The sequence below is a fragment of the Vulpes lagopus genome, chromosome 23, assembly GCF_018345385.1.
Source record: "Vulpes lagopus strain Blue_001 chromosome 23, ASM1834538v1, whole genome shotgun sequence".
NCBI classification, from domain to species: domain Eukaryota; kingdom Metazoa; phylum Chordata; class Mammalia; order Carnivora; family Canidae; genus Vulpes; species Vulpes lagopus.
This window is the reverse complement of record NC_054846.1, coordinates 50,974,979-50,984,558: the sequence shown is the minus strand read 5'-3', so window position 1 is coordinate 50,984,558 and position 9,580 is coordinate 50,974,979. Positions and strand designations below refer to the sequence as shown.

The 9,580-nt window shown below is 53.0% G+C and overlaps 1 long non-coding RNA gene across 1 annotated transcript; it reads left to right on the top strand.

Moving 5' to 3' along the window:
- Positions 1-1,597: 1,597 nt before the first annotated feature.
- LOC121480904 lies at positions 1,598-4,111 on the top strand. Its single transcript, XR_005985137.1, has 2 exons — positions 1,598-1,728; positions 3,706-4,111. It is a non-coding gene; the product is annotated as an uncharacterized LOC121480904 (long non-coding RNA).
- The last annotated feature ends 5,469 nt before the right edge of the window (positions 4,112-9,580 follow it).

The window sequence follows — 9,580 nt, the reverse complement described above, 5'->3', positions numbered from 1 at the left end:
GCATCAAGCCAGGGCCTGGCACCGGAAGGTTCAATGAGTGACTCAATGAATGAATTTCCAACTCTTTCTAGAGTCCGTATGAGAGCTAGAGACCGAGATAAGTAAGTAAAAATAAACAGAAGATGGAGGGAAGTACAGGTAAAGGATTCCTCTCTGTCATCTGCTATCTTTTCCTATTCCCACACCGATGGGCCACCTGCCATGGCCCGGGCCTGTGTGGGCCCTACAGGTACAAGGATGGTGATATTTAACACTAATTTAGTGCTACCATGTGACTAGCACCGGTCCGAGCATTTTATATAGATTTTCTCACCATAACAACCCTAAGAAGTAGAAACTGTTATTATTATTCCCATTTTACAAATCAGGAAACAGAGAAATTAAGTGCCTTAGTCAAAGTCACTTAGGAAGAGGTAGAGACCAGATTTATATCTGGATACTCAAATTTCAGAGCCAAGGGGGAAAAATGTTCTCTGCCCCAAGTAGCTTCCTGGCTAATTGAATAAGATACGTGTGTGGCTGAAATGAGACAGAGGACTGAGATAAAGTATGGAGCATGGAGTCTTGCACAGACAAAGTGCTTCCTGGATGTGATTACTATGAGCATGAATTTTGTTGTTGAAGCGTTAACCACAAAAACAGTAATTTTGTTATTGGCACTTCCTCTCTTTCCCTTGGTGTCTAATGAAAAAGAAAAAGAGAGAGAGAGAGAGAAAGAAAGAAAGAAAGAAAGAAGGAAAGAAAGAAAGAAAGAAAGAAAGAAGAAAGAGAGAGAGAGAAAGGAAGGAAGGAAGGAAGGAAGGAAGGAAGGAAGGAAGGAAGGAAGGAAGGAAGGAAGGAGGGAGAGGGGGAAGAAGGAAGGAAGGAAGGAAGGAAGGAAGGAAGGAAGGAAGGAAGGAAGAAGGGAAGGAAGGAAGGAAGGAGAGGGGGAAGAAGGAAGGAAGGAAGGAAGGAAGGAAGGAAGGAAGGAAGGAAGGAAGAAGGGAAGGAAGGAAGGAAGGAAGAAGGGAAGGAAGGAAGGAAGAGAGGGAAGGAAGGAAGGAAGGAGGAAGTCCCATAGAAGGCAGCCCAAACTTGACTAAGGAGGGAAGTAAGGCCAAGAAAGGGGTGGGCACCCCAAACCCCCAGGCCACCAAAACTAGAAGCGTCAGTGTTGGTGAATGTTTTACACCAGCTCCAGGCAGGATAAAGCCCCAGGTGCAGCCTCTGCCCATTCCTGTGGAGTAGAGACCGGCCGTGGATGACTTCCAGCTCCCAAAGTGAGGCCACCGAATAGTGGGGCTGGACCGCGAGTCCTCTGGGCCCTGGGGCACGGGCGCCAAGCAGCTCTGCACTCGGTGGCAGTGGGGTGGACCGTGGGGTGGACCGTGGGGTGGGCAGGGGTCCCAAGAAGGGTGGGACCCAAAGGCGGAACCCCCGGCGATGTCCCCTGGAGACTCCGCAGGATTCTTCTCATGCTCTTTTTGAAGCACAGATGGCCTTCGGCCTTAGCCTACCCATCCTTCTCCAGAGCAAGGGTTGCTCGGTCTGCAGTCTGCGTACTAGCGATGACTCAGAGAGCTCAGACGTGGTGGGGCGGGGAGGGAAATGGTCCCTAGTAACCTCCCTGATTATTACAAGACTCTGCTGTGAGCTCAATTCTGCTTGCTTCACAGTCCCTGAGGGAAGAGAACCAGGGCTAGGCTCAGCTGCGCCCCCGACCAGACAGGGGGACCAGGTGGGGACTTGGTGAGTACCGCACGGATTTATTTCTGTTTCACGCCGGTCCTTTTCTCTGCATTTCCTTCCTCCTGTGGCCTGGTCTTCCAGTGCTTTCCAGGCAACTACTCCGAGGCCCAGATTCAAACACAGGCAGAGCTGTGATCTTTGCAGAGTACCTTCCCCATCAGAGTGCCCTAAACTCCACCATTGGCTCTTCCGCTGTGTTAAGTAGATGGTCTTTTAGTAAAATTGTCCTACTCTTAGTGATGGTGGGGGGTGGAAAACAGCTTCATACACACACACACACACACACACACACACAAATAATAAATAAATAAATAACTTCACTTATTCTAAAACCTATGAACCAATTCTTCATATTAGCTTATTGCTATCCCAAACCAAAAGTTAAACCCTACTATGTGCTATACATGTAATGTGTATTATACTTAGCGTTCCAAGCCAACTGACCAGGAAAGTCATTATCTTTACGTTTTGCTGATAAGTCAAGTTCTCCTGAGAAGAGTTTCATCACTTAGCTGAAGTCTTGTGGCTTGTAGGGGCCTGAGCCAGAACTGGAACGCAGGTATATTTGTGTCCAATATTCTATTCTCCAAATCTACAGGAATTTATTCTTCAGCTTGACTAGGAAAAAACTCATGAATATTCTGAGAGCTCGGAAGTAAGATGAGCACACTTGTTTTCTGTTGCTATGTAACACATTACCACACACCTAGCAACTTAAAGCAACAAGCTTTCATTACCTCGCACTCTGTAGACCAGAAATCCTAATGGGCTCATCTGGGTCCTCTGGGCAGGACCTCACAAGGCCAAAACCAAGGTGTCAGCTGGCTGGGGTCTTACGGGGAGGCTCTGGAAAAAATGTACCTCCAGATTGTGGGCAAAATCCAGGTTCTTGAAAGTATGACCCGTCTCCTTGCTGACTTCATCTCCCTAAAGGTCAAATGCATCATTTTCACATGGCCTCCCCCATTTGTGAGGCCAGCAGCTGCAAGGCAATTCTCATGCTCCCATCACCTCTAACTTCCACTCTTCTACTCTCTGCTGGAAAAAAAAAATCACTGCTTTTTTTTAAGGGTTCCTGTGATTTCAGTGGGGCCACCCAGCTAATCCAGGATAACTTCCCCAATCCAAGGCTGACTGGCCTATACGACATAGTACGATCACAGGAGTCACATCTCATCATATTCCCAAGTTCCAGGATCAGGACAGGACATCTCTGGGAAGCCATTGTAGAAATCCTGCTTACTCCAGAGTGTAGGCTTTGTAGAAGTAGAGGTCCTAAGGGCCCTCTCCAGGAGGGTGAGACTGGGATGGAGAGGCTTCCCTGGGAGGCCTAGAGCTCCCAGAAAGTACTGTGGGACCACTGGGTGGCCAAAGTGGATGGACAGACAAGGAGGCAGGGTCTGTGGTGGGGAGTGTGGATGGGGGAGAAATAGGGAAGAGGGAGACAGAACAGAAATGCAGCCTTATATCTGTAGGGAAGTTCAGGTTCACTCTGTTCCCTTGTGGTGGCTCCCAGAGGAGACTCAGTAAACATGTGTGGAGGTAAAGGGCTGTGCTGCCCAATTCACATGGAATGGGTTGAGAGTCACTGGATAGGTTGGATTAGGACTCAGAAGGACTCAGTTGGGATGAATTTGGGACCATACAGACCAAGTTGGAAATAAATGACTGAAGAGAGTTAGCATAGACTGACTGGGACAGGTTGCATGGTATCTAGATGGGCTGAGGTGGAAGGAAGTGAGGGGGGTGCACATGGGTAAAGGCTGAGTTCAGCTGGGCCCACAGAGATCAGGGTCAGGCGGATTGAAGAGTCTTGGGTGGGTTGGAATGGTTGGGGATGGACTAGCTTAGGGTAGGGTAGGGTAGGGTAGGGTAGGGTAGGTCGGGGATTGCTTGGTGATTAGTTGCAGAGACAGACTCCGCTCTGCATAGTTTCAGCAGAAATAAATGTATGAATGGGTTTTTAATGGCTTACAGAACTGCTTGAAGAGCTGGAGAAACAGATTCTAGGCTGCATCTTCAGGACCAACTCCCAAAGCAATGCTGCAGAACCGGACCACCAAGGCAGCCGCTCCTTTTACAACCATCAGGAAGCCATCTGCCAAGCCAGGAAGCCGCCCGTTGAGCTTCTGGCTCCAGAAACACGCTCCTCTGTATGTCCAGACCAGCTAAATGCACAGCTCAGTATGAAAGCATAGACAGGTTCTGTCTTCAGAAAAAAAAAAAAATGTGATTGGGAAAATTCTTCAGGAAGATAACAACAAAAGTGAGAAAACGTTCACAGTTGTTGAAGCCAGGTGACAGGGACGTAGGGTTCACCACGCTGTCCTCTCTGGTTTTGCATATGTTGTTTTGTCAAATACCATTTTGAGTGGATATCTCATTTCTGCCTTTCTGTCCGTTTGCTTCATTTCTGAGTGCGTGGCATTTGGTGAAACCTGCTTCATGTCCAGTCCTCTAGCCGCAGGGAAGTCTGGGAAATGTAGATTTTAGCTCCTCAGCTGCTGTGGGACAAGAAGGCACACTGGACGGAGAGGGGACCCCGGGCTGAAGGAGCCAGTCTGCAGTATCTGCCACCACTGGGCTAGGCCGGGAGGGGCTGGAATGAGTGGGATGGGCGAGGTTGGCCGGCACTGGGGAGAGGGGTTGGACTGGGTTGAGTTGGAAGGTTTGGAATGTGTGGAGGAGCCACACTGAGCTGGGCTGGGCGGTGTGGGCAGGGGTTGGACTGAGCTGGGTGATTTGCACTGGGAGCCACTATGACGCCGATGCTCAGATGCCAGTGCCAAGCCCTTTGTGTCCAGTGGAGTGTGAGGTTTTTCAAAGCCAGAGATAGGGAAGGAACGCTTGGAGGAGGTCAGTTTGCTCTTTCCATGCCCCTCGCTGGGCTCTCTCTCCACCGCCTGGGACCGGCCTCGCATCCCCTCTCCCCAGTGCCGGCCAGAGTTCAGCTCCCCGTCCTCTGCCCTCCTTAAAATGAGACCTGTTAGCACAAGGGGCTTGAGAAACACACTCTCAGCAGAGAAACTTGCAGGGTGTGTTGTCTCTAGGCAAAACCAAACCCAAAGTCAGTATGTCAGAGCCATGTGGTTTCCTCCCTTCGTTTCTGGTGGGAGGAGTTGTGGGTTTTATGGAATTCGGGACCAGTTCCGGAGTCCCACAGGTGCTATATTCACCGAGCCAAGGAAAACAGGTGCTGGCAAGCACAAATGTTTACACACACCCAGAGTAATGCACATGAGCACCGGGCTTTCGAGTTTGCAACACATTTTCAGTTTATATATATTCTCTCAGAAATGCACTGTGAGGCAGGAGTCCTTATGTAATATCCCAAATGGAGATGCTCATGCTCAGAGAGGCCAAGTAGCTTGCTCAGAGACCCACAGCAGAGCTAGGATTCATGATTTTTTTGTTCACGTGAACGTTGTCTGTCTCCCTGACTAGAATCCAGCCTCCATGAGGTTTGCTATTTTGCCCATCTTGTTCATGGTTGCAACCCCAGCATCTAGAACAACCCTAGCACGTAGTAGGTGCTCAATATACGTGTACTAAATAAATGAGGAGAGAAACCCAAGCCTCAGAAACCACGTTCTTTCCACAATGATACACATACCCACACACTGGTGCATGTGCACGCACGCATGGCTCCTGTGCCACAGGCCGCTTGTTTTTTGAAGTCTTATCCCATCTCTGCTCCCTGGGGTTGCCTGGATGAGGTCATGGATTCAGCACCTTCTGACCCACAGACTCAGTGTCAGGAGAAGAAAGGCCTCTGGACTCAGACTTCCAAGCACACCTGGCCTCATACTGGCATGAGAGGCACACCGCAGACGTCAACCACATCATCACTGGCCTTCACTTAGACCCTCCTTTGGAGTACAGAGCAGAGGAGACACCAGGCAATCCCATTGGGAAATGGGGCTGGTCCTTCCAAGAGAGGACAGGACGGAGTCTGAGACTGTGTCTCTGCTCAGGTCCACCAGCCTACATCTTCCGGCTCCCTCAGTGCTCAAACTGCACCCCCTTCAGTTTGCACAGGTAGCTCTGTGACAGCAGTGTCATTGTCCCCATTTTGCACTCAAGGAAACTGAGGCTCATAAAGAAGAAGTAATTAAATTTCGCCAGTCACGTGGCTAGAGAGCACAAAGCCTGGATCAGAATCTAAGTCTGTGCGACTCTAAGGTCCACGGGTATTAGTGACAGTAACCCCCAGGCCATCCCCGAGGGGGGTACATCTCTCCTTTATCCCTGGGTTCTGAGAAGGGCAGGGGCCATGTTCCCTCTTCCCCGCATTCTGCCTTTGCTCTCAGCCTGGGTCGGCAGAGGGTGGGGGGTGGGGGAGACATTTCTTACCACCTCCAACCAGTATTGACGGACGGAGTGACTATTGTAAATGCTACGGTGTTGTGTAATCAGTAGGAAAATGTGACTCGGTCCCAAGAGATGCCAATGGCATTTTGGAGAAAATCCTATCCTTGATTTTCTGGGCCTGTTCAGCTGAAATGTCTGGGTGACAGGGACAGGCTGGGGGCTCTGATATGTGGGGCCTGGGCAGGTCGCTCACTGCTTGGGGCCCTGCCTAGGAGAGTAGGGGCTGGAGGAGTGTACATCTGCAGCACACAGAGGTGCGTGTGAATCCGGGTGTGCGCACACCAGAGCAGGATAGCATGGGGCTGGAGCTCTCGAGTCATACTGTGGACTCAGATCTCAACTCTGTCACTTGGTCTGTCCTCATCTCCTCTACTATAAAATGGGGATGGGAAAAGTGCCCAGCTCATCAGTCTGTCAGGAGAGTGAGGCAGGAAGGTGCAGTTAGCAGGTAGCACCTAGCACAGGTCTGGCCTGTGACTGATGCCCAATAGATATCTGTGGAGTGAATACATGAATGAATGAATGAATGAGGCCAACCCCGGTGGCTCAGCGGTTTAGCGCCTCCTTCAGCCAAGGGTGTGATCCTGGAGACTAGGGATCAAGTCCCACATCAGGCTCCCTGCGTGGAGCCTGCTTCTCCCTCTGCCTGTGTCTTTGCCTCTCTCTCTCTGTCTCTCATGAATAAATAAATAAAATCTTTTAAAAAAACGAATGAATGAATGAGTGAACAAAGGAATGCACATAACTGCATGGAGGAAGGAGCATGGGGCAGCAGAGGGAGGACAGCGTTTAGAGTCAGGAGACCCAAACTGGAGCATGCCTCACTTACTAGCTGAGTGACCTTGGGCAAGTCACTTAACCCCTCCGAGCCTCTCTTAATAATAGCAATCATCTCTGCCTCTCGGGCTGTCGTGAGGACTCAGCGACAGGGCATGGTGGAACTGCTCTGTCAGTGGCAAGGCACTGCACAAATGTTAGTTCTAATTATTCTCCACAATTATGACTGCTCTGTGGGAGGCGTGTGTGTGCGCCAGAGGAGAGAAGGGCTGTGCGTGAGGGTGGGCCTGTGACCAGGCTGTGTGTGCATGTGTATTGTGTGTGGATGTGTTTGGAGAACTGGGGCCATTAGAAAAACCATCATCCCTCTAAGTTGTTCTTTCTTTTGCTAAATTCAACCTGCCAGGCTGACATCGGAAGCAGGAATTAGTGGCAAGTCTGGAGGGACGGGATTAGTGGCTGAACTTTCTATTCCTGGAGACCCTCTTTTCTCAGGAGGTCAAAGCAATTTCCATATATTATCCTGCCGGCAGCTTGGGAAGGTCAGGGAACCGGCAAACACGTGACGCGCGTTCCTCAGATGGAGAAACCAAGGCAGGCAGGGCAGCCGCTGAGCGCATTGCCGCCCGCCCCTGGTGGCACCACCATCCGAAGGACTCTGCGGCCACCCGGGCTGCCGCTGCCAGACCAGCTGGCAACGGGACATTGGTTTTAGTTCATCTGAGTGCTTCCTGCGGCCCCCTCCCTGTCGTGGGGCGGGGTGGGGCGGGGAGTGGGTACTCAGAGGAGGCCCCCTGAGTCCCTGCCATGTCACACACAGCCATTGGAGGGTCGTACTCTATCTCCATCCCCACCCTTTAGCCTCTGGCCAGCTGTTGCCCTAACTCCCCTCCAGCAGTCCTTCAAGTTCAGTCTGCCTCTTCCAGGGAGCCTGCCTGACTGCCCCAACCGGCAGATGGAGAACTTACTCTTCTTTGAGCCATGGGAGTGAAGGGACCCAGAGAAGGGCTTGGAGGGCCTGTCATGTTGCACCTCTGCTGTTGAGGGCAAGGCCAGGACGTGCTCCCTGAACTTGACCAGAGTAAGAGTGACCCCGACAACTGTGCTATTAAGATGTGGAGCTGGTGAGAACTTCCAGGGAGTTCTCTGAAGCATTAGAGCAGTGATTCTCAAAGTTTGGTCCTCAGACCAGCAACGTCAGCACCACCTGGGAACTTGTTAGAAATGCTACTTCTAACCCCAAACAGGCCTCAGAAACCCCGGGGGGAGGGGAGGCACCAACCTGCGCTTCAGCAAGCCCTCCAGGTGACTCTTGCTCCAGAACCACTGGGCTCAAACTGCACTATCTCCTTGCACTTGCACCCAGGGCCCTGTCTCCCCAGCCAGGTCTCAGGAAGCCCTGCCTGCACCAAACAGGTTTTGGTTCACCCTGAGTAGGGTTCCTGCCCCTGATCGCAGTCGTGCAGAGGTGGAGGGGTTACAGCTTTCTTTCCTGTTCTCATCACTCTGCCGCAGATAGGCCTCCTGTCCTTGGCCCTTCCATGGGGTCCCCTCTAAGTGTCCTTGGGACCCTGCCTCCCTGCAAGGTTCTCGAGTCTTATCTCTTTAAAGCAAGGATCCTACCTGGTACCTCCCCCCCCCCAAGACCTAGCCCCTCACAGCCTCAGCCCTCCCTGCACCCCAGGTCTCTAGAGCAAGGCCCAAGTCTTTCCTGTGGCCCTGGGGAAGTGGCTGCTGTCTCAGGGCTGTATGTCCCCATCCCCATAAGGAGGAGGAGGCCTCCCTGGGGCCCTGGACACTGTCACTGGATTTCAGGGCTGTGGGCATAGGCAACAAGCTGCTGCTCAAGTGCCAGCAGCTGCCAGCCCCCTGAGATGCTAGGCTCATGGTGGCCCCAGGAAAGGTACAATCCTCCAAGCCCTGCCCCTCCCAGGGGCAGCAATTGCCACCCCCCTGATGAAGGCACGAACCCACGCCAGTGCCGGTCACCGTCCTCCATTCTCTGTACACCCCCTGAGCCCCATTAACCCACCCCTCCCCCAACAATCTTGAAGGGTGCCATCACTCCGGTTTTCCAGATTCACAAGTGACGCCCAGAGAGGTTCTGTGGTTTGCTTGAGGTCCCACAGCCAGCACGAGACGGAGTATCCGAGTACATGCGTGACTCCAAAGCCCTATCCCTTGGCCTCGAGAGAGTAAGAAGTCCAGCACAGAGAGGGTCCCCGGGGAGGGAGCGCAGGTCGTGTCTGGGTGCGGACTCCAGTTCTGGCCAGAAAGTGGCTCGGCTGCCCCATCAGTGTGCGTGCGGGGAATAAGGATTCCCGCCTGCCAGGCTCCCGGGACTCCTAGAAAGGACGGGAAGAGCAGGGGAACCGTGCAGTCCCGACCCCGGGGCCTGGCGCGCCCCGTGCTTCACGGCTCCCCAGCGCATCCCCCTCTCCCGCGAGGCAACCCAACCGAAGCAGAGGAATCCGACGCCTCAGCAGCGGTCGCGCAGGACGGCGGGGCCCGGCCAGGCCCCGGCAGGTGCGCCTCCGGCCTCGAGCGCAAGGAGGCGCCAGGGGCCCACGCGAGCCGGGCCGCGCCACCGCGGCCGGCGACAGCTGTCGGCGATCTGCACGCGGCTCCGCGGCCGGCTCCGCGCAGCGCCGGAGGTGCCCGGGCCCCAGGGGCCCCGCGCGGGGCCGCGGACGCGCAGAGGCTG